Raw genomic sequence first — 25,268 nt, 5'->3', positions numbered from 1 at the left:
TGCGTTATGTTCCAATGCGTTGTTAGATTCATTCAGTTCATTTTAAAGTTGATCTTGGATTATGTTTCAGTTTTCAGGCCTTACCGTATGTAATGTCTCAAAATTTCCTAAATGCAAACTATATGCCACAATATATCATTTCATTCGATGAATGCTAACTATGAGAGAGTTGAGAGCTTTCACACAAACAAAATGATCATAGAACAATCAACAATATCTCTAATGCAACTAATGGAAATTAACAAACTTTTCTTCAAAGTCACTAATCACTAATAACAACGAAAAGCTCTAATTCACATTAACTAATGAAAAGCAAAAGATATATATATATATATATTTTATCTATTTTTTTTTTTTTTAAATTGATGGCAAGATGCACTAAACAAACTTTGAGAAACGATAATAAAAGAGTAAAAACAAAAATTTCACTCAATGCAAACACAATCAGATCCCTAAATGCCAAAGCAGTCCTTCAAAACCAAGAAAAGTCCCAAAGACACCAATGAGCCGTGTAATCTAGGCCCAAAGCGAAACTAAGCGGAATCCAAGTGAAAAAGGGGTAAGTCACTCAAATAATGCAATAAAATGCTTAACAACCACTAAACGAGTGCAAGGGAGTAATCAGAAAGTCGACTGGACTGATAGAAGACCAAAAACTCCTAAGGAAGGCTCGACACACAAAGCCACTAGATGCCCTAGGGCTAAAACGTGAAATTGATAGAAAACGGCAAACACCCAAAGGGTAAAGGTTAAAACCAGTCAAACAAGACTCCAAAACACTCAAGCAGTCAAAAAAATGTATCCAAAAACAAAGACCAAGCTCAGAAGGCTTAAAACAAGCAAACTTTAAAAGTTCCCAGGCCTGGTGCGACTGTCAGGCTGCAACTAGTGCCTTTTAAGGATTGGCGCGGGCTCTATATTAGGAACTAGCACCAATTGGCGTGACTGTTACGCTAAAAAAGCGCGCCAGTTGAGTTTTCTATGCAAAAATAAAAAAGAAGTAATCCAAGACTAGGCCAACGATAACCAAGTAAGCCAAGAAGCAAGAAATAGCAAAAGGACTCAACCCAGAAGGCTGACCAAGCAGGTAAAAATCAAGAAACAACCAAAAAGGAAAGACAAGCTCCCCAACGGAGTCACCAAATTGTTGTGGAGGTAAATCCCCTCTGCGGATAGAGGCGATCCCTACTAGCCTAGACCGGGTCTAGCAACAATCATACAATGCTATAGCGCAAGTTCCTAATTGCAAATTAATAGACCAGTGATGAAGGCCTACCTAGATTCCAGCGCTAGTGCTTGTAGAAGAGGTGGTGCCCCCGTTCCTTTGCTCTGGCAGATCATAATCCCCACGATCTCCGCGAATGGACACCTGCACATACAAAAAACGACGCAAACAAAAACATAAAATCCACCATATGAAACTATATATCAGTCAGAAAGGATATAACTCATCATCATCACAAATAACAATAAGAGTGGAACCTAACCAAAAGTCATTCATTAGCAATTCATCAAAGAAGAATACAACCAAATTTCTGACGCTAGATTCTCCTTTGGATGGGTAGTCAGCAGCACATGTCTTGCAAAGCTTGTTGGGAATAGGGACAAGCCTCTCTCTCTTTGGTTATTGGACAAGAATCTCCTTGCTTGGATTTGACCTTGTGGGAATTAAGAAGGCTCTTGCAGCATGAAGCTCTTGGAAACTTGACAATTCTCAATCTCTGGAACTATCGAACTAGCTTTGCCAAGGAAAATGGACAAGCTTTTATAGATGGAGGAAGGGGAGTTGGGATCATCCACAAGAATCATTGGATTGGCCATATCATCAAGGAAGCTTCCATGAGAGGTGGAAAACCACTTCCTCTCTATGGAAATTCGTAGCCAACCCACCCAAATCAAGATAGATTCAGTCCAGGAATTTGTTAGGATGAAACTTCCACCATTTGTTTGTTAAAAAACACCTCTGATTATGGTTGGCGTGGGTGCGACTCTGTGACAGAGCGCCAACTGACGAGCCCTCTTTGGAGGATTTCCCCCATTGGCGCGAGGGCTGCAATATGGAACCGAGCCAATGGAAAAAGGGCTATTTTTAGGGTTTTTTAGCAGGAGATGTCTTCAAGGCAAACAAAGCTCATGTTCAAGGGAATGCAATGCAAGTGTTTGTAGGCCATGTCACTTCTCATAGGTCCTGGAATGAGTCCACCAAGATGCGGGAGAGGGGTAGTAGGGACGGTGACAAATTGTTGTGTAACAGGTACATTTTGGAACAAGAGAAAATGGGACCTCATCAGACAAAACTCAACCTACTGGTGGGTCAGAACTGACCTCAAAAATAAAATCACAAAAGAAGAAGTTACTGTGCTCAACATTTATGCTCCAAATCACTACAGGGATAAAGCATACTGTTGGGAATCTATCAATTCAGAGCTGCAGGTATGTCAAAATAGGAATACAGTTCTGGGTGGTGACTTGAACTTAATAAGGAACATTGAGGAAAAAATAGGAGGGAAATTCCTTGCTGACCCTTCAAGAGATGCTCTGGAAAAAATAATAGAAACTTACAAACTCATCGACATCCCACCTCACAATGGGAAATTTACATGGAGCAATAAGAGAACAGGAACTCATAACATCAAAGGGAGACTTGACAGGATCTTGATCCATGAAAGAATAGCTACAGGTTTCTCTTCAATAAAAAGTAAGATCGTCCATGCCACTGCATCATATCATAAGCCCGTGGTATTGATTCTTGACAGAATAGGAAATCTCGGCCCAATCCTGTTAAAATACAATAAAATTTGGGATAGCAAGGAGGACTTCCGCAAGATCATCAAAGAAAGTTGGGAGACGGAAGTCATTGGATCCCCTCACTATGTCTGGGAATCCAAATTGAAATCCCTAAGAGCAACAATAAAAAAGTGGGCAAAAGATAATGCAATATTAGAGAAAAAAAAGAATTGAGCTACACAGAAAATTGGAAAAATGGAACTAGGAAAAGGAGGATCAACAAATCTCAAAGGAAGAGCAATCACAGGAAAATGAAATGTTTAGGGAACTATATAAGCAGAACATAGAAGAGGAAGAGGAGCTGAGATAGAAATCGAGGTGCCTCTAGCTCAATGCGGGAGATAAAAACACCTCTTTCTTCCATAATAACCTCAAGCTCAGAAGAGCAGGAAATCAAATAGATAAAATCATTGTGGAGGGAAAAGAATTAAGGGAGCAAGAGGAAATCAAAGAAGCTGCCCACAATCACTTCAAAACTCTCTTATCTATAGACTCCTAGTATATGGACAACGTGGACTTTTTGCAGCCAGTCTATTGTAAAATCAATGAGCAAAAAAACAGCGAGCTGGATCAGGATGTATCGGAGGAAGAAATAAGAGAAGCTGTGTGTAGCATGCAGCCGGATAAGGCCCCCGGACTCGACGGCTTCACTACTGCTTTCTACAAGACTCACTGGGATGTTATAAAGAAAGACTTCATAAGGATGGTCAAAAACATTTTCAAAAAAACCAAGATGGGAGAAAATACAAAAACCTCCCATTTGGCGCTTATCCCCAAGGATCCAAACCCCCTCTCCTTTGACCGCTTCAGACCCATTTCCCTCTGCAATGTCTCCTACAAAATAGTTACCAAAATCCTGGCAAATAGACTGAAAAAGCTATTGCCCTCCCTTATCTCAGAGAACCAAGGAGGATTCGTTCCTAAAACACAAATAACGGACAATGTCATTCTGATCCAAGAAGCAATCCACAACAATTTCCATAGAAAGGAAAGAGGTATGATCATAAAACTTGACATTGCAAATGCCTTTGACACGGTCAATCATCAATTCTTAGCTGCTGTCCTCCGGAAGTTTGGAATATCCAACAAATTCATAAACATCATTATGGAATGTATTTCAAATCCTTGGACAACCCCCCTAATCAATGGCAGGCCCAGTCGCTACTTCCGAAGCTCCAGAGGTTTGAGACAAGGCTGCCCCCTCTCACCCTTCCTCTACATCATCACGGAAGAAACCTTAAGCATACACCTGGAAAATCTAAGGAAGCAAAAGGAGATAACATGGATCAGTATAGCAAGGGGAATAAAAGAAATAAATCACTCGCTCTTTTTCGATGACACTCTCTTAATAGGTGGAGCCTCAAGCTTAATCGCAAGGAGATTCAAGAGAATCCTGGACACTTTCCTAGCTTTCTTAGGGGGATTGCTTAAGAACAATAACTGTAGAATTTACACTTGGAATGTCTCTCTCCAAGTCATGCAAAGAATCTCTTTAATCATGGACATCCCAGTTCAAAGAAACTGGAACCACTTTTCATATCTTGGCCTTCCCTTGGCAAAAGAAGTTGTCAAGTGTGAGATTTGGAACAAGAAGCTTGAAAAAATGAGAGGGCTTCTCCACAGTTGGGGGCTGTCGTGGCTAAATCTTGCGGGCAGGACCACCCTCATAAAGGCTCTTCTCTCAGCCCTTCCCATTTATCAGTATGTTGTCACTCTGGCCCCAGCTAGTATACACAAACATTTGGAGTTAATCATGAGAGGCTTTCTCTGGCAGGGAGGGAAACAAGATACAAAAAAATTCAGTTTGGTCCGTTGGGAACAAGTAATCCTCCCCTTCGAAAAAGGGGGCATAGCAATCAAAATTCCAAGCCTTACCAATAAAGCGATGGGCTTCAAACTGGTGTGGAGAATGCTAATGGAAAAAGGCAGCTGGTGGGTAGAGGCTCTCAAAAGAAAATACCTCAATGGGTAGCACTCCAAGGTTCTCACTAATTTGATAGTGGAAAGTCCATGCACTCCGGCTTGGAGACTCATAAAAAAAGTAATCCCCCAACTAAAAAATCATATCTCAAAGTCACCTGGAAACGGAAAAGAAAAAATCTTTGGACTGATAGAATTATTGGATCGGAGCCAAGAAACCTCCTCCAACAGTTCAGACCCCTGAAATCATGGATGGAGGCTAAAAACTTGCATTCCTTATTTGATATCTCGGTTTGGGATCACAATAGTTGGTCTGCTTGGAGGGATCTCCCCCTCCCAAACCACCTCAATAACCAATGGGCAGATCTCAAGAAAACGCTGATGGGAGCAGGTCCATTAAACAAATTTGCTCATGACAGCTTCGTCTAGGACCCTAGTGGAGTTCAGTTCATTGTAAAAGATGGATAAAAAATCCTCCAATCTAGTAACAATCTAGATAACTGGAATCTTTGGTCAGTAGTGTGGAAAATCGAATGCCTCACAAAGATTAAATTTTTTGTGTGGACCCTCCTCAAAGGGAAGATCCTCAGTGCCGAAAATCTATAAAAAAAAAAGGATTCATGGTCCCTCAATTTGCTGCCTCTGCTGCTCGGAGGAGGAGAGCAGTCATCATCTTTTCCTTGCTTGCCCTTTTACTCAACACTGTTGGAATCAAATTATCATCCCTCTGAGGCCTCCCAGAGAAAACTTCGATCAGCTCACAACCCTCAACAGAAACTGGGAGAAAAGCTACCCCCATACAAGAAAAGGAAAATCCACAATCACCTGCCTATGGAAATGTATCCCTTCTGCTCTTTGTTGGCAAATATGGCTCTCTAGGAACAACTGCATCTTTAAAAACCAAAAACCAAACCCAACTTGCACTCTGGCCAAAACTCTGGGCCTAGTTGCAGAAATGATAAGTGCCAACACTGTTACAAAAACTGATCACTCCAGTTGGTAGAAGGAAGAGGAAGAATGGTACAATAAATTCCAGTTGGTTTATTCCAAGAAAAATCAGTCTCCAGCAAAGGCAGGTAAGGGAAAAAAAAATTGGAAACTCAGGGGAACTCAAAAAGACATAGAACAGTGGACACAAGAGCAAAAGAATTTCACTCTCCAGTTCGATGGCGCATCCAAAAACAACCCTGGTCAAGCAGGGGCAGGGGGAATAATCACAGACCAAAATGGGCAAGTTATCACCACTTATGAATGGGGATTGGGAAACATGACGAACAATATGGCAGAGGCCTATAGCCTTCTTCTAGGTACCTGCATCCTGAAAAAACTGCAAGCCAAAAATCCAGTCATAATTGGCGATTCGGCAATTGTGATTGCAGCTATGGCTTCAGGGGGAGACTTCAAGAACCAGGCCCTCAACAAAATCAAGCACAGGATCAAGGATAATTCAAATCAGCTGGGGAACATCCAATACAAACATGTCATGAGAAACCACAACATCAAGGTGGATTCTCTTGCCAACAGTGTAGTCAACAGACCCACAGGACAGGTCCGTGAGAATGAACACACTTATGACAAACCAATTCCATAAGATGGCCCTCTCCTCAGTCGGGCTCGTGACTCAAGGCTACAACAGTCACCTCAATAAAAATTCTGCCTCTCCCCTTAATTCTTGCAATTGGACATCTGATTCCCTCCCCTCTGACAATGTCCATCATCACATCAAAAGCACTGTCAATGAAATCCTCAGGCTTATGGAAAATTTGTACTGGATAATGGACTGGGAAGAGTCTCATGACAAAAGCAACCAGAAGTTAGGCATCAGTCATCTCGCAATCCTCAGAGGCTGCTCAAGAAATACTCGAAATGACATTTGGGACAGAAAAATCTCTGAGCAGCCTGATCCGCATTCAGAGGCCCCGATCCCTGAGTGGGCTTATATACAGCACGAGGTGCCTCAGTTTAGCCAGTTCAGTGCTTCAGTCTCGCTCTGCCATCTTGGAAAAGGCTCGTGCTCCAGTCGTGCCTCCTACAGATCGTCTCAGGTGGTCAAAGGTTCGAGTATCAGTTGTTCTAGATCGCTCTCGGTGCTCCTCAGTCGAAGAAGTTCTTCAAATTCTGCCTGGCGAGGTATTGATTGTGTCTTTCGGGATTGTATTTTCTTTCTCTCTAACACTCTTATTGTCTATGTGAATCAGCTTCTCTCAACCTCGTCGGCCACCGCTTCTCAGCTCTCAGTTTCCCTGTATCTTTGTCTCCATCCTCTCGTCATCTTCTCTGTTCTCTTCAGCAGAAGCTGTTCCCCCCTGACCCTGCTTCTCCCTGCTTCCCGTCCTCTCTCTGTGGAGCCTCGAGCCTTCCTCTGATCTGCTCCTCTCCCATTCATTTGATCCGCCAGTCTTCTCCCTCCAAAACCTCTGTCAACCTTTCCTCTCTTCTCTGTAGCAACTCTTTAAAGCTCTGCTTCAAGATTTCCAAGACTATTCAAGACTCGTCAACAATGTCTGAAAATCCTCTGGACCGTGTCATTACCAACAACAGTTGCACCCTTTGTAAGGCGCACTGCTTCATGATTGCCCGCTTTGTCAAGCACTTCAACGATCTCAAAGAAGAAGTTCAGGCAGATAGCAAATCCAAGAGGAAAAAGCTTGAAAAACAGAGGGCGGAAATAGAAAGCCTCAAAGAGAAGTGCAATCACCTGGAAGAAGCCATCAACCACATAAAAACTATGACCCAAAGCATGCAAGGGGAGGCCTCTACAAAGAACAGTGACAAAAAAGAGCCACCACCTGATGATTCAGTAAATCAATTTATGTAAAACATCCTATGCACTGTAAATACTGCTTGCTCCTAGGACAGTTCATATGACAATATAGCCGTTATACCTTCCAAGTCTTAAATCTCAAGTCTAGTGAATTGGATCAAGGGACTGCGCGCCCATTTTGGATCCATTCAACTTTGCTTCCTCCAATATATGTAACAGGACTTGTTCCTCTGCTGAAGTTTTTTATAATATAACAGTAATCGATCGTGTTAAAAAAAATAATAGCTTCAATTATGCTCAATTGCAGTCAGTTCATGTCCAATGCAATTCATGATCAATTTTTAAAGTTCAGCCTTGAAGGGTCATTCAAGCACCAATAATTTGTTATTTACTTATTCTTATACCATCAACCAGAAAGGTTCAAGTTTCATTTACGAAAATTGGATGTTGAAGGAAAACCACTATTAGTGATTCATTGGACCTCCTTAGTGAGGAAAACTTCTAAAAATTTTTCTTTCAATGACTTTGTCAATCAATTTTTGTATATGGCAGTTTGTTTATTAAGTAGTGATGTCATTCTCAGAGTTTTAATAGATATCAAAAGTATTTTTCATTTGAGTGAGCAGTTTAAAGTAGGAGACTCATATTTATACCATAATTTTATAGAGATTAGGATCTATGGTTGTGAGCTTCCACCTTACAAATTACCAATGTTCCTCCCCATGAGGATTTTTGCACTAAAGTATATGAGGCGGATGATGAACACAGATGATGATCATTTTGTTTTCAGGAAATAAAATGTTCAATTTAAACTAAAATCACAGGTTGGCCCATTCATAGTCAACACCAAAGCTGCAAAAAAAAAATTCAATGATTTGTTAAGTCAGATGAAATTTAGATTGAGTTTTAGTTGGTCATATGATATATTAGGAGTAATATCATCAATGAGAGTTGGGTAGAAGTCTGCACCATATGTGCACATTGCAAAACCTGAGATTGAACAATATGCCAACAAAGAAGAATGGGAAGAGAACACACTACAGGAAGTTGAGGAGCTAGTTTCTAGTCAAACAACATTGGAAACTCCAAGGATGACAGAAAAAGAATTGAAAATACCGAGAGAAATTCTATCTCTAGAAGGTTTAGAGTTATAAAAGGCAGCATTCAAAGTGTTCAATAGGAGGAAAACCATAAATGTTGAATAAGAGTCCTCAGAAGTTCAAACTTTTGAAGAACCTACCACAGTCATACTTTCAAGAGAATCTGCATTTTCATTGCAACAGATTGAAGAAACAACTATAGATTCTCCTTATTCTCCTTCTTCTTCAAGGCAACAAAGTAGTTTTGTAAGATTCTTAGAGATGAAGAAGAAAAATGAGGCACTAAAAACTTATACCTATGCAGAGTTTTGGAAACAGTCTTCCACAACTCAGACTAGATTACTTTAAGCCTTAGATAGTGAAAGAGGACAATTCCAATTAGAATTTTTGGAACCAAAGGTCCGTGTGCCTAAGAGTGTTGAAGATTACAAAACCTATATGTTTTCATTTGATGCCAAACATATACATCATATAAATCAAATTGATTTGCACAAGCAAGAAAGAGAAATGATATACACATCCATTACACGTTCTGCCATGGCAACTTCTAAGCTACAAGCATCTCTTAATAATATTCATTCTCAATTGAAGCTAGAAAAGATGTCTTCTCTAGCAAAGGATACAAAAATTAAGGGGCTGAAGGATATGTTTTTAAAGTTAGGATTGAATCCTAAAGATTCAAAGGCAGCCGAGGAAATAATTAAAAGAAGAAATGCAGACATACATGCACTAAGAAAGAAACTGAGATTACCAACAACTAAACATCCTCAAGCACAAGAAGTAGGTGAGTTGGAGAAAGGAAAAGAAAACATGCTTCAGATGATTGTGGAACAATATGTATAGATTCAAATAAATGGCAGCAGAGATGGAGAAATTGGTCAAGGAAAGAGAACTCCGAATCAACACTGGAGTAGGGACATCTACAACAACAATGTCCACAACAGAAACATAGTCTACTAGTTAGAATCCAACATAGAAACTATCAACAGATTTGTGAGACTTGCCATTAAAAGATATGGAGATTGAAAAACTCAAAGTTCAGTTGGAGAAGACCCAAGATAATAAAATAAAAGTTGATAATGCATATTTGGCCAAAGTACATAAAAACTTCAGGTTAACCAAGCAATTGGAGAAATATGAAAATGAATCATTGACTACACATACATTATCTGAAGCAAAAGAAAAAAATATGGATTGATATAAATTCAAGCATGACTTAACTCTGGAAATCGATTGAAATCATTTTTGAACAAGAAGAGCTAGTGTAGAGGTCAAACGCAACTATTACAAAGATTAAAAAACATTTATATCACAAGCCAAGGGAAGCAACCAGAATAATCAAAGTGCTGAACTCTAAAACAAAAGAAGAACTGGAGGAATTTGGAATTGAAGACATGACTGATACAGTCTTAGAAGTAAGAAGAGTTTCGGCAAAAAGGAACTTAATGTTACAGTTAGAAGAAAAATGTCAAAACATAGAAGCACAAGTTAAAAAATTTCATAGAAATTTTAATGTTTTACACCATAAAGGACTTCCAGCTCTATGAGACTCTAGTGACCAATTGATTCCACTAGAGAATTACTAGCACAGATTACACAAGATAGTAGCAGATAGAACCAAGTTTGCCAAAGTCATAGAGATAATCAGTGGTAAAGCATTCCTTGAAGGCCTAGAATATGATCATTTTATCCAACATGAAGTTCAACATTTGTTCATTACTAAGCCAAATTTTGAGAAACACATAGAGTCGATGAGGCATATAAAAAAGTAACAAAATTTTCTATCCCAATTGATAAAAGATGGGATAAATTACTTGAACTCATCGAGTGAAACATAATGCAGAATTTCAGTAACTAGTTGTAGGGAAAAAAGGAGCAGAAAGTAGAAAATTAGTTTGAAGTAGCAATCATCAATTAACACCCTCAAATTGTGTGATGATTATTCAAATCAGTTCAAAAGAGCTATTTTTATGTTCTATTTTTGTAGTATCCAAATCAGTTTTGGATAATATTCCATTTTGCAATAAAAAATTTTAGATCTAGATATTTTTGAATTACACTCTATAAGTATTTTATAGTTCGAAGAAGGAAGGGTTAAACCCTTGTGATCATCCAGTGACACTATTGTAATACTCTGAAACATTTCTAAAGATAAGCAAAGGATTTTGTCTTCATTCTTAACAACTTTTGTGTCCATGTGAGTTTTTCTTGTTTATTCGTTTATGTTTTCCATAATTTAATTCTGCATATGTTCAAGGTAACATAGGAGTTAGGGTAAGACTAGATTGAGTATCAATCTCCCTGACATGCCACTGCAAATTTATAATCATTAAAGAGATTAATTAACTAAATGGTTTGTTTAAGTGAGTTCATCTATATCTTTTAATTATTGCCTTATTCCATCTCTTGAACATATATTGTTTGGCTATAGAATTTTTCTGCACTCATCAACTATATTTGATTAATTAAATATTCAATATGGATGTTTGATTATCACATATTTTCTTAAATTTTTTCTTTCAAACTCAACTTAAAGGTTTATTATGTTATGAATGAAAATAATCCCTTTGAGCTTCTCAAAAATATTTGGATTTTACAAGTGTTAAAGGTTTAATACATCGCTAATCCAATTCAATTAAACCCTTAGATGCTTTGGCACAGTTCCACAACCTAGAACTGTCTACAAAGATACAAAAAAGTGTACAACTTCTACACATCCAAAAATTTCATGGGTATTATCTCAAGGTAGATCCCCCGACCATGTTGTCAACATGTTCTTCCAATTTGAAATATAGAAATCCAAAATATTTATCCATTATAAATCATCTTCTTTTCTTCCTTCCACAAGTTTATCCCAAACTGGACAATATCCTTTTCTTGGATGATGATATTGTAGTGCAGAAAGATTTGATGCCCTTATGGTCAATAGATATTCATTGAAAGGTTAATGGTGCAGTAGAAACTTGTGTAGAAAGGTTTCACCAGTTTGCAAAATACCTTTTCTAATTCACACATAACTAGGCACTTTGATCTTAATGCTTGTGGTTGGGCATATTGGATGAATGTGTTGATATCAAATAATGGAATAAACAAGATATACATGGAATTTATCACAAGTGGCCAAATAGGAATGAAGATGTGGAAGCTTGGAACACTACCCCTCAGTTTGATCACGTTTTATGTCTTGACCCACCTTTGGACAAGTATTGGGATATGTTGGGTTTAGAATATAAACCTAGCATGGATTGTTTAGAGTTCGACAATGCAGTTATTTTTCATTACAATGGGAACATGAAATCTGTATTAGAGTTTGTAATAACAATGTTTAGGCCTTATTGGGAAAAATATATAAAATATGATCATCCTTTCTTACAACAGTGCAATATAATTGAGTAGTTGTTACCTCAATATTCATACTGTAGATTGTCAGAAGTAAAGTGTAAAGGCCCTTGATTATGGAATTCTTGTATGTCGCTATTTATTTAATAATTCATTCTGATTCATTCGTTTTCAGAGTTCCACAACAGGTTTATAGTTTATGGCTTAACAAGTGAGGTTTTGTTTGGTCCAGTGCCCTAGCTAGGTTTTGAAGATTTGCAAATTTTAAGTCCTCATTATATTCTTTCATAGTTGGAATAAACTCATATATAAGTATTCACTTACATGTAAATAATAAAGGAACATATCCTTGGCTCCTCTCATGTGAAATATATGGAAGTCAATATAAAATTCAATGATTCCTTTTTGTTTCCAAAAAAAAGGAAAAAAAAATGATAAGGGTGTTAGATGAGGGGGAGGGGGGTTAGAAGTGGTATCAAAGACCAAGTTCCAACACTGGACCTTAGGGAGAAAAAAAAAAAGAACAATTTTTTCCAAAGGTGACTTCCTTCACTCTGCCATTCTAAATCTAGATAGGGAAAACATACTAGAATCAATTGATGCAATGTCCCATCACAATGTGAGATAAAGAACAACAAAGGATAAAAATGGGTTGTCCTGATTTGAATATTAAGTTATCAGAATTGGTATTCTACAGAGAAATATATTTCTACCATTTTGAATGACCCTCAATACAGGATCCTCTGTTTGGGAATTCTTAAATATCTGATCATAGGGGATCCCATTTGTCTCCAAGGAAATTTTCTCTTCTCATCAATAAATTGTGCATCATTTCATATTTGATCCCTACGAAATAGAGAGGACCTATTCAATTTCAGATGATTGTAGGTCCACCTACCACATGCTAGGCACTCAATGGGCAAGTGCAACAATTACTCTATTAAAAGAGAAGCAAGTGTACCTAATGGCTAGTTAGGACATATAATGCCCGTTAGTCATCACACTTCTATCAGATGTGCACCTAGTAACCATGATGGCCATCTATGTGAAAAGTTGAAGGAGATAAATTTGCGATGGAATCACTAGCAGTGACGAACTTCTGTTCCCAGAAAATGTTGCTAGTAACTTCAATAAATATTAAAGATAGATAACCAGGTAAGGAATTTTCATTGTAATAACTTTTAGAATTCATTTATTTACGGGATACCATATATTTTATCCATGGTGACCAAGAGCACATGATATTGAGCCTAAATAGATCTGTGAAATGCCTAAATAGGTCTTGACACCAAATTCCATGCACCCTAGGGCCCTCAATATGCCTTCTCAACTATAGTTGGTGCATTATATTTTTAACAAATTTGAAGGATTTTACTTCAAATTTGATACTTTGAAAATTTCTATATTAGATTTAAAGCATTGGACAAGTCATATTAATAAGTATCTAGTAGCTTTCTTGGCTATTAAGTACTTTCATAGTTCATTGCTCAATATTTTCCACTCTTTCTTCTTTGGTCATCTTGTTTCAAAATGAACAATAATGAAAAAGGAGAATATGTTATTTCCACCCAAATCCAAACTAGAGAAACTTGGCTCAAAAGTTCACCCAAAGAATGGTGGTTAACACCTAGACACCACTCTTATGAATTGTGAGCACGTAACCCATAATAAACTCAAAACAATGATGGGATAGAAGTCTCCAAGCACAAGTTTTAGGCCAAAAAATGATGCAGAGAAGTCTTTGTCACAGGTTACGATGTCATGGAAAAATAGAAAATTGTATGAAGCCGTGCAAGTACAATTTATATTCTCATCTTCTTATGTAAATAACATTATGATATTAGATCAACCATAGAAATGTGGCGAGTTTGTGTTTGTTAGAATATATTTTTAACTAAATCCAAATCAAAGATGGTTCTTTCATGGCTTATCATAATATGCCTATGGACATCTTAGTTGTTTCTGAAAGTAGCTATGATGTTGGCTATTGTATATGCCCTGAGGAGGCCTCGAATGGGACATTGCTGAAAAATGACAAAGAACTTCCCCACTAAGCAAAAAATTTGTTTAAGGTGGTTGAGTGTCGTTGTCACCTTGTCTATCTAGTGCTTGGTATTGTATTTTCTAGGACAAGTTGGTCATGACAACTATTTTATTAGTTGAACCTAAGTGTTTCATATAATGAATGTCAAAACAAATAGGACATCAGTGAGAAATCCATATACCATAAATATAATGTATTGCATATATAAATGAGGGAGAAACTTGGCGTGGTGGAGAGAAATTTTCTTGCTAAAAGTGAGGGTTAGTTTTGTAACTTGTTTCCATGGATCTTTTCACCTTCTGTAGATACGACAACCTACATTAGATCCATAACTATCATTACTCATGTGTGTGGCAGAGGTGTTTGTAGAGACAACACAACTCTTGTCAAGGCTCAAGAGAGGTGCAATAGTCTTATAGAGTGTGACAGATCATAGGAGTGTATACACTAACAGTAGGAGCAATGTTATTTTTAGCATAGTGGCTATTTTAGTGTGTTGTTCTAGAATTAGTTGTGTGCTTTTGTTAAGCTTTAGTCAACTGTTGTTCTAGATTTGGATTAGGAACTAACCTTAGGAACAATGTTATATTTAGCATAGTAGCTATCTTAGTGTGATCCCTTAATTCGGTTAATGACTACCATGCAACTGAGGTTCATACCCAAGTTGTGACATCACGCAACCTTAGGATGGGTTTGTTGGAGGTTCTCGAAGCCATGTGGTTGTGACTTCTAGAAATGCCTAATATCCTAAGGCTGAAAACCGATCCTTGCATACCAACACCACCCTGCTCATGAGATGTAGCACCACCTACAACAAAGTTCCAAGGCACTTCTACTCAAGTTGTGACCTATGGAAAGATTTCTGAATCTTTTCTCCACTTGGAGGTCATCTAGACCTTGTACATTCAATTGAATGAAATAGAATTGAGGCACGTTGTGTAGTATTTTTGTTCCCATCTCTTGGACTAACGTGTGAGCTACCTGAATCATCTATAGTGAAATTTTACCTCCAAAAGTTGTGAAATCGAGCCTGCCACATCATATTTTACTAGAGTATTGACTTGAAAGGTGATCTAGGTGGATATCGGTGGCCACCCACCAATTCCACTTGGACCCCCACCATTGTTTCTTTTAGTTTCCTTATTTGTAGCACAATATACTATTTTTGGTAGTTTTTCGGGTCCAGAACTTTCAGAGCCGTTTTGAGGCTCTAAACGACATTTTTTGGGAAAACTGGGAGTAACATTGGCACCATGAATTGATGTTTCTCTTCCCAAATTTGTAGTCCTCAGATAGATCTTTCTAATGAGGTATTGTGAGCATCAAATGGAGATCGTATGCCAAAGTTACGACCCCGGAAGTTGATGTACCAATTTACCCAAAACGGGGCCCATAGTTTGGCGCTTCATCTCCTAGGGTTAGGGTTTTGGATGTTTAGGGTTTTCCATTGTTTCTCAACAATAAATAGGCCTCCGAGTCTCATTGTAAGACAGTTCAGAGGCATGTAGCCACCACATCTCTCCTCAGAGATAAGCTACCATCGCCCGAGCTAGTTTATTTCCATTTCTCTTAGTAAGCATATTTCAGTATTTTACATTAACGGAATGAAGTATTATTTATGTTGCATCTCTATATATATGGTTATCTCTATAATTTGTTGCGTTCCTGTTTAAATCCGAATCAGTGGTATCAGAGCGGTTTTCTCTTTCCCTGTTTTTCTTTGCATGTCCCCAATGAGGTCGGGATATAAGGAGTTAGGGCTTGAACTTGTCAAACCTTTGCAAGACCAGCCTTGCAAATCCTGATAGCCTGCCACGGAAAATGAAAAGAAAGACAAGGGGGCAGGAGATCCTATCAAAATCTTACTCGATGAATCCCTCGAGCGACAAAGGAACGTGATGATGGACAACTTTGCCTAGATCCTTCAGCGGCTACCCAGGGGCGACAAATCTACTTCCAACAGTTACTCTGGAAGTGCCACACCCTTTAAGGTACAAGTTAACTTTGACATTTCCATATTTGAGAGCCAGATAGATGCAGACGTTGTAGATAAATTGTGAAATCTTCTAGAAGGGTATTTTTCTGTTCATGATTTTTCCGGTTGGGAAAAGATTACTTTTGCTCTTCTAAAAGCTTCCCCCACGTCAAGGACTGGTGGGAAACCTACTACGAGTAGAAGGATGAAAGTACGACCTCACTTTTTTCAGCCACACCCACTTGGAATTCATTCTGAAATGCCATCAAAGAGCAGTACTACCCTATCAAAAGATATGCGGATAAATACATAAAGTGGACCACGCTGTGGCAGGGAAGGAACCAAGATGTGCCAGAGTTTACCAATATTTTTCATACCCTTGGCACAAAGTTGGGTATCAAGGATTCTGAGTTGCATTTGGTACTCAAATACCGCGGCTGCCTACACAAGTACATCCAAGATGAGATGGAGTTCCTGGATATCTCCTCGCTTGGCATGGCGTACTGATACTCTGTCAAGATCAAGTAGAAGTTTAAACTGAAGAAGCAAGACCTTGGATCTGCAAATCTGAAGCATAGGAAAGGCACCCCCAAACCGCTGAACAAAGGACAAAGCCAAGGCAGGGTGGCCTAAGACAACCTGCCAAAGCCGCAAGAAGAGGATAACACCGCGAAGCCAAAGAAGGACACGGGAAAGTGGTGTAAGTTCCATAAGAGCTCCACTCACAACACAAGTGAGTGTCGGGCCAAGTAGTCACTAGTGGTCGAGCTAAAGCTTTCAGAATCAGATGCATGTTCAGACTCTGATTCAGAACTTGATAAGGGGAATGGCAAAGGGAAGCAGATTATCGATGCAGAGCCCAACGCCATCGTTGCCACCATGAAGATCTAGAAGGAGGAACTGAAGATCCATAGGAGGAGGAGTGCCTCTTCCACTCCCAGTTGTGGGTAAAGGGCTCCCCGCTACAATTCATTGTCGACAGTGGGAGCCAAAAGAACCTCATTTCGGCATAGGTCATGAAGCGGCTGGGCTTACCAACCACAACACATCCACAACCGTACCCCATCGGGCGGCTTCACCAAGGACGGGATCTTCGCGTGAGCCAACAGTATTGCCTTCCATACAACATCAAGCCCTTCACAAATGAGGTATTGTGTCACGTTGATCCCCTTGATATTTGTGATATATTATTAGGCCAACCATACTTGTTGAAGCGACATCTGTATATGAGTCAAGGTCTCGTGCTGTTATTGTTACTTTGGGAAATAAGTTGTACATGATACCAGAGGTAGAAATGCTTACCGTCATCTCTTTGGTAATTGTAAAACAATGCAGTAAGCTCATTTCCAAAATCGTAAATTTGTTTTCCTGATGATACACCCTCAAGGAAAGAAGAAGACGATGGCCACGACCTCCAGACAGGGCCCCTCCACACAACAACTACAGATGGACAAGGTCGTGGAGGAGTACGAGGACATATTCACCTCCCTCGTAGGGGTTCCTCTGCACTGTCAGGTCAAGCACTCCATCGATCTGACCCCAGGTGCGCTGCTACCCAATGGACCAATCTATCGGTGCTCTGTTCTGGAGAACAATGAAATCAAGCGGCAGATTCAAAAGCTGTTGTAGAAAGGTCACCTCCGACCGAGTTCATCGCCTGTGGGAGCCCGATCGTGTTGGTATAGAAGAAGGATGGGACTTGGAGGCTCTGTATTGACTATCGGGCGCTGAATAAGATCACTGTTCGGAATAGTTACCCGATCCCACAGATTGATGACCTTCTGGACCAAATGAAGGGGGAAGATATTTTAGCAAGATTGATTTGAAGTCAGGATATCACCAGGTACCAATTGAACCCTTCGATGTGTGGAAGACTTCCTTCAAAGCTAAGGAGGCCTTTTCGAATGGTCGGTTATGCCTTTCGGGTTGACAAATGCTCCTGCAACCTTCATGAGGCTAATGGATGACAACTTGCAGCCATTCAACAACTCATCTGTAGTGGTATACTTGGATGACATCCTGATCTTCGGCCAGAGTTGGGAAGAGCACCTCGACCACATCCGAAAGGTTCTCCAAACACTGCGACAACACAAGTTATGTGCCAATTTGGAGAAATGTACTTTTGGCATGACCCAAGTTTAGTATCTGGGATACATTATTGATGAACAGGGGGTGCATGTGGATCCAATCAAGATCCAAGTCATTCAGGATTGGCCATCTCCAACCACTCTAACAGAGCTCCGTAGCTTTCTGGGTCTTGCCAACTTCTACCGCAGGTTCGCATTGGGATTTTCTCATATCACTTGGCCCTTGAGTCAAGTCACCAAGGGAGGAGTGAAAGAAAAATTCTTTTGGTCTGAATCTCAACAAAAGGCATTCACAGAGTTTAAACATCGCCTTTTCTCGGAACCAGTGCTTGCATTACCAGACTTGCAATAACAATTTTAGATGAGATAGATGCCTCTAACTATGCTATTGGGGTAGTCCTTACTCAACACAGGTTTCCAGTGGCATATCACAGTGAGACACTTTCAGACACAGTCTGGAAGTATCCCACTTATGACAAAGAGATGTATTCCATTGTGTAGGCCTGCTGACAATGGAAGCATTACATTTTGGGGAAGGAAACAATAATCCACATAGACCACTAGCCCCTGTAGTTCATACAGACGCAAGGGAAGTTTCAGAATGATCGCCATCATAAGTTTCAGAATGATCGCCATCATAAGTGGTCCACATACCTGCAACAGTTCCATTTGAATATCAAGTATAAGAAGGGAAACACCAATAATGTTGCAGATTACCTCAATCGACCACCAATCATGGTGTTAACCACCGTGCTCAACTCTTATGGGTACGAGACTTCTGATTGGCCACTTCTTTACAAAAGTGACACCAAATTTGGCCACACATACTAGACACTCTTGAAGGGTCAACATGTTCCTGATTTTCACCTCCAGGATGCTTTGTTATGCCACCTGGGTCACCTTTGTGTTCCTTCAAGCGAGCGTTCCAAGATGATTTGGGAAGCACACTACAGTCGGGCTGTTGGGCATTTCAGTGTCAAGAAAACGGTGGCAGTATTGCAGAAGTATTTATATTGGTCGAATCTTTGATAGGATGTCGGGAAGTACATCAAATCCTGCACTACCTGCGCCATTACCAAACTGACCATCAAAGAAGCAAGGCCTCTATACTCCGCTGCCTACCCTTAGTCAACCTTGGGAATCCATCTCCATGGATTACATGTTGGGCCTTCCTTCTACTAAGCATGGAAACGACTGTGCTTTCGTGGTCATCAACAAGTTCTCAAAGATGGCCATTATGGCGGCCTGCAAGAAGAATATCACAGCAGAAGCCACTGCTAAACTCTTCTTTTAATGAGTGTGGGTATACTTTGGGATCCCACAGTCTATCATCTCAAATCGAGACAACAAGTTCCTTAGTACATTTTGGTCCAGTCTTTGGTCGATGCTGGACACCAAACTCACTATGTCCACAGCCTTCCATCCCCAAACTGATGGCCAGACAGAGGTTGTCAACAGGATGATTGTACACATTCTGCACATGTACAACTCAAAGCATCCATGCACATGGGATGAGAGCCTCCCTATATTCAGCTCAGCTATAACCAGGCTCTCCATAGCTCGACTGGCCACAACCCTTTTCAGGGGGGTTTGGGATTCCAACCACTATGTCCCATTGATGTGGCCATGCCATTTGCAGCTACTCAGGCAGATTCAGCTCATGTCCAGTTCGAAATAGATAAGGCAAACAACTTCATTGAGCACATCCAACATATCCGCTAGCAGGTCCACAAAATTCTGGAGAAATCAAGTGCCAAGTAAAAGCAGCGACATGATCAACATCGGGTGCCACACAAGTTTCAGGTGGGCGACAAAGTCTGGTTGCATTTGAAAAAGGAACACCTTACCAGAGCCTATCGGAAACTCATACCACTCTGATATGGTTCTTACACCATTACCAAGGCTATGGGAGACAATGCATTTGAGCTCAGCATTCTCCCATTCCTTGGCCTGCACCTAGTGTTCAATGTGGACCGCCTTCGGCCATACTTTCCACCATTATTAGACACATCCGACATTGCAGAACAACTCACACAAACAGAGTTAAATCTAGATTACATGGAACAAGATGCAACTGATAAGATCATAGGCACGCAGATCAAGCATACTCGCCAATAGAAGATCCAACTGTATCGAGTTGTTAAAGCATGCCAACTCCTTCACCAGGGCAAGTGGCTCACCAGGGACCAAGTTCAACAGAAGTTTCCTCATCTCATGGAGGAACTCAATGCAATGGGGACCATTGCTTCTTAAGGGGGGGAGGAATGATCCAGGTGGATATTGGTGGCCACCCGCCAATTCCACTTGGACCCTCACCATTGTTTCTTTCAGTTTTTTAGTTTCCTTATTTGTAGCACAATTTACTATTTTTGGCAGTTTTTTCAAGTCCTGAACTTCCGGAGCTGTTTTGAGGCCCTAAACGACGTTTTTTGGGAAAACTGAGAGCAAAATTATAGATTGAATTGTTGTTTCTCATCCCAAAGTTGTAGTCCTCGGATAGATATTTCTAACGAGGTATTGTGTGTATCAAATAGAGATTGTATGCCAAAGTTACAACCCTGGGAAGTTAATGTACCAATTTACGCAAAACGAGGCCCATAGTTTGGCGCTTCATCTCCTAGGGTTAGGGTTTTGGATGTTTAGGGTTTTCCATTGTTTCTCAATGATAAATAGGCCTTCGAGCCTCATTGTAAGAAAATTCAGAGGCATGTAGCCACCACATCTCTCCTCAGAGATAAGCTACCATTGTTCGAGCTAGTTTATTTCCATTTCTGTTTGTAAGCATATTTCAGTATTTTACATTAATGAAATGAAGTATTATTTATGCTGCATCTCCGTATTTATGGTTATCTTTGTAATTTGTTGTGTTCATGTTTAAATCCATATTAGTGGTATCAGAGCGGTCTGCTCTTTCTCTGTTTTTCTTTGCATGTCCCCAACGAGGTTTGGATATAAGGAGTTAGGGCTTGAATTGGTCGACCCTTTGCAAGACCAGCCTCACAAATCCTGATGGCCTCCCATGGCGGATGAAAATAAAGACGAGGGGGCAGGCTATCCTATCAAAATATTGCTCAAAGAAGCCCTCGAGCGACAAAGGAATGCGATGATGGACAACTTTGCCTTGATCTTTCAGCGGCTACCCAGGGGCGACACATCTACTTCTAGCAGCTACTCTGGAAGCACCACACCCTTTAAGGTACAAGTTAATTTTGACATTCGCTTATTTGAGGGTCAGATAGATGCAAACACTGTAGATAAATGGTTAAATATGCTAGAAGAGTATTTTTCTGTTCATGATTTTTCTAGCCTGGAAAAGATTACTTTTGCTCTTCTCAAAGCTGCCCCCCATGCAAGGACTGGTGGGAAACCTACTACGAGCAGAAGGATGAAAGTACGACCTCACTTTTTTTAGCCACACCCGCTTGGAATTCATTCTGGAATGCCATCAAGGAGCAGTACTACCCTGTCAAAAGCTATGAGGATAAATACATAAAGTGGACCATGCTACGACAGGGAAGGGACCAGGACGTGCCAGAGTTACCAATATTTTTCATACCCTTCTCACAAAGTTGGGTATCAAGGATTCTGAGTTGCATTTGGTACTCAAATACCGCAGCTGCCTACAAAGGCACATCCAAGGCGAGATGGAGTTCCTGGACATCTCCTTGCTCGGCACGACGTACTGATATGCTGTCAAGATCGAGCAGAAGTTTAAACAAAAGAAGGAAGAATTTGGATCTGCAAATCGGAAGCATGGGAAAGGCGCCCCCAAACCGCTGAACAAAGGACAAAGCCAAGGTGGGGTGGCCCAGGACAACCGCCTAAGCTGCAAGCAAAGGACAACACCGTGAAGCCGAAGAAGGACACGGGAAAGTGGTGTGAGTTCCATAAGAGCTCCACTCACAACACAAGTGAGTGTCGGGCCAAGTAATCACTGGTGGCCGAGCTAAAGTTTTTGGAATTAGATGCATGTTCATACTCTGAGTTAGAACCCAATAAGGGGAATGGAAAAGGGAAGCAGATTATTGATGTGGAGCCCAATGCCACCATTACCACCACGAAGATCTAGAAGGAGGAACTCGAAGATCCAGAGGAGGAGGAGCACCTCTTCCACTCCCAGATGTGGGTAAAGGGCTCCCCACTACAATTCATTGTCGATAGTGGGAGCCAAAAGAACCTCATTTCGGCAAAGGTCATGAATCGGTTGGGCTTACTAACCAGAACACATCCAAACTGTACACCATCAGGTGGCTTCACCAAGGATGGGATCTTTGCGTGAGCCAGCAGTGTCACCTTCCATACAACATCAAGCCCTTCACGGATGAGGTATTGTGTGACATTGCTCCCCTTGATGTTTGTGATGTATTATTAGGCCAACGATACTTGTGGAAGTGACATGATGTATATGAGTCAAGGCCTTGTTTTGTTATTGTTACTTTGGGAAATAAGTTGTATAGGATACCGAAGGTAGCACTGCCTACTACCATCTTTTTGGTTACTGTAAAACAATGTAGTAAGCTCATTCCAAAAACCAGGAAATTTGTTCTCTTGATGATATGCCCTCAAGGAAAGAAGAAGACGGTGGCCATGACCCCCAGACAGGGCCCCTCTGCACGACAACTACAGATGGACAAGGTCGTGGAGGAGTACAAGGACATATTCACCTCCCCCACAGGGGTTCCTCTGCACTATCAGGTCAAGCACTCCATCGATTTGACCCCAGGTGCGCCACTACCCAATGGACCAATCTATCGGTGCTTCGTTCTAGAGAATAATGAAATCAAGTGGCAGATTCAGGAGCTGTTGCAAAAAGGTCACATTTGACCAAGTTCATCGCCCTGTGGAAGCCTGATCATGTTGGTACAAAAGAAGGATGGGACTTGGAGACTCTGTATTGACTATCGGGCACTGAACAAGATCACTGTCCGGAATAGGTACCCAATCCCACGGATTGATGACCTTCTGGACCAACTGAAGGGGGAAAAATATTTCAGCAAGATCAATTTGAAGTCAGGATATCACCAGGTACCAGTCGAACCCTCTGATGTGTGGAACACTGCCTTCAAAGCCAAGGAGGGCCTTTTCAAATAGTTGGTTATGCCTTTCAGGTTGACAAATGCTCCTGCAACCTTCATGAGGCTAATGGATGACATCTTGTGGCCATTCACCAACTCATTTGTAGTGGTATACTTGGATGACATCCTGATCTTCAACCAGAGTTGGGAAGAGGACCTCCACCACATCCGACATGTTCTCCAAACACTGCGGCAACACAAGTTATGTACGAATTTGGAGAAATGCACTTTTGGCATGACCCAAGTTCAGTATCTGGTATACATTATTGATGAACAGGGGGTGCATGTGGATCCAGCCAAGATCCAAGTCATTCGGGATTGGCCATCTCCAACCACTCTAACAGAACTCCGCAACTTTTTGGGTCTTGCCAACTTCTACCGTAGGTTCGTGTTGGGATTTTCTCATATCACTTGGCCCTTGAGTTAAGTCACCAAGGGAGGAGCGAAAGAAAAATTCTTTTGGTCTGAATCTCAACAGAACTCATTCACAGAGTTGAAACATCGCCTTTGCTCAGCACCAGTGCTCACATTACCAGACTTGCAACAACCATTTGAGATCAAGACAAATGCCTCTTACTATGCTATTGGGGAAGTCCTTACTCAACACGGGCATCTAGTGGCATATCACGGTGAGACACTTTCAGACACAGTACGAAAGCATCTCACTTATGACAAAGAGATGTATTCCATTGTGCAGGCCCGCTGACAATGGAAGCATTACATTTTGGGGAAGGAAATGGTCATCCACACAGACCACTGGCCCCTACAGTTCATACAGATGCAAGGGAAGTTACAGAATGATCGCCATCAGAAGTGGTCCACATACCTGCAACAATTCCATTTGAATATCATTTATAAGAAGGGTAGCACTAATAATGTTGCAGATTGCCTTAGTCGACCACCGATTATGGCGTTAACCACCATGATCAACTCTTGTGGGCACGAGACTTCTAATTGGCCACTTCTCTACAAAAGTGACCCAAAATTCGGCCACACATTCCAGACACTCTTGGAGGGTCAGCATGTTCCAGATTTTCACCTCCAGGATGCCCTGTTATGCCACCTGGGTCACCTTTGTGTTCCTTCAAGCGAGTGTGCCAAGATGATTTGGGAAGCACACTACAATCAGGCTGTTGGGCATTTCGGGGTCAAGAAAACGGTGGCAGTATTGCAGAAGTATTTCTATTGGCCAAATCTTCGACAGGATGTTGGGAAGTACATCAGATCCTATACTGCCTGTGCCATTGCCAAACCAACCATCAAGAAGCAAGGCCTCTATACTCCGCTGCCTACCCTTAGTCGACCTTGGGAATCCATCTCCATGGATTACATGTTGGGCCTTCCTTCTATTAAGCATGGAAACGATTGTGTTTTTGTGGTTGTCTACAGGTTCTCAAAGATGGCCATTATGGCGGTCTGCAAGAAGAATATCACAGTAGAATCCACTGCTAAACTCTTCTTTGAATGAGTGTGGGTACACTTTGGGATCCCACAGTCTATCATCTCAGATCGAGACAGCAGGTTCCTCAGTACATTTGGTCCAGTCTCTGGTTGATGCTGGACACCAAATTCACTAAGTCCACAACGTTCCATCCCCAAACTGGTGGCCAAACCGAGGCTGTCAACAGGATGATCGTACACATTCTGCGCATCTACAACTCAAAGCACCCATGCACATGGGATGAGAGCCTCCCCTATGTTCAACACAGCTGTAACCGGTCTCTCCATACCTCGACTGGCCACAACCATTTTTAGGTGGGCTTTGGATTCCAACCACTATGTCCCATTGATGTGGCCATGCCATTTGCAACTATTCAGGCAGATTCGACTCATGTTTAGTCTGAAATAGATAAGGAAAACAACTTCATTGAACACATCCAAAATTTCCACCAGTAGGTCCATGACATTCTAGAGAAATCAAATGCCAAGTACAAGCAGTGACATGATCAACATCGGGTGCCACACAATTTTGAAGTGGGTGACAAAGTTTGGTTGCATTTGCAAAAGGAATGCCTTACCCGAGCCTATCAGAAACTCAGACCACTCCGATATGGTCCTTGCACCATTACCAAAGCTATGGGAGACAATTCATTTGAGCTCAACATTCCCCCATTCCTTGGCCTGCACCCAGTGTTCAATGTCGACCGTCTTCCGCCATACTTTCCATAATTACTAGA

This window comes from Pinus tabuliformis, chromosome Q (assembly GCF_031772625.1).
Source record: "Pinus tabuliformis cultivar Carrire ecotype Pingquan chromosome Q, CPIR1, whole genome shotgun sequence".
Classification (NCBI taxonomy): Eukaryota; Viridiplantae; Streptophyta; class Pinopsida; order Pinales; family Pinaceae; genus Pinus; species Pinus tabuliformis.
The sequence above is the reverse complement of the archived record's forward strand: the minus strand, read 5'-3'. Positions refer to the sequence as shown.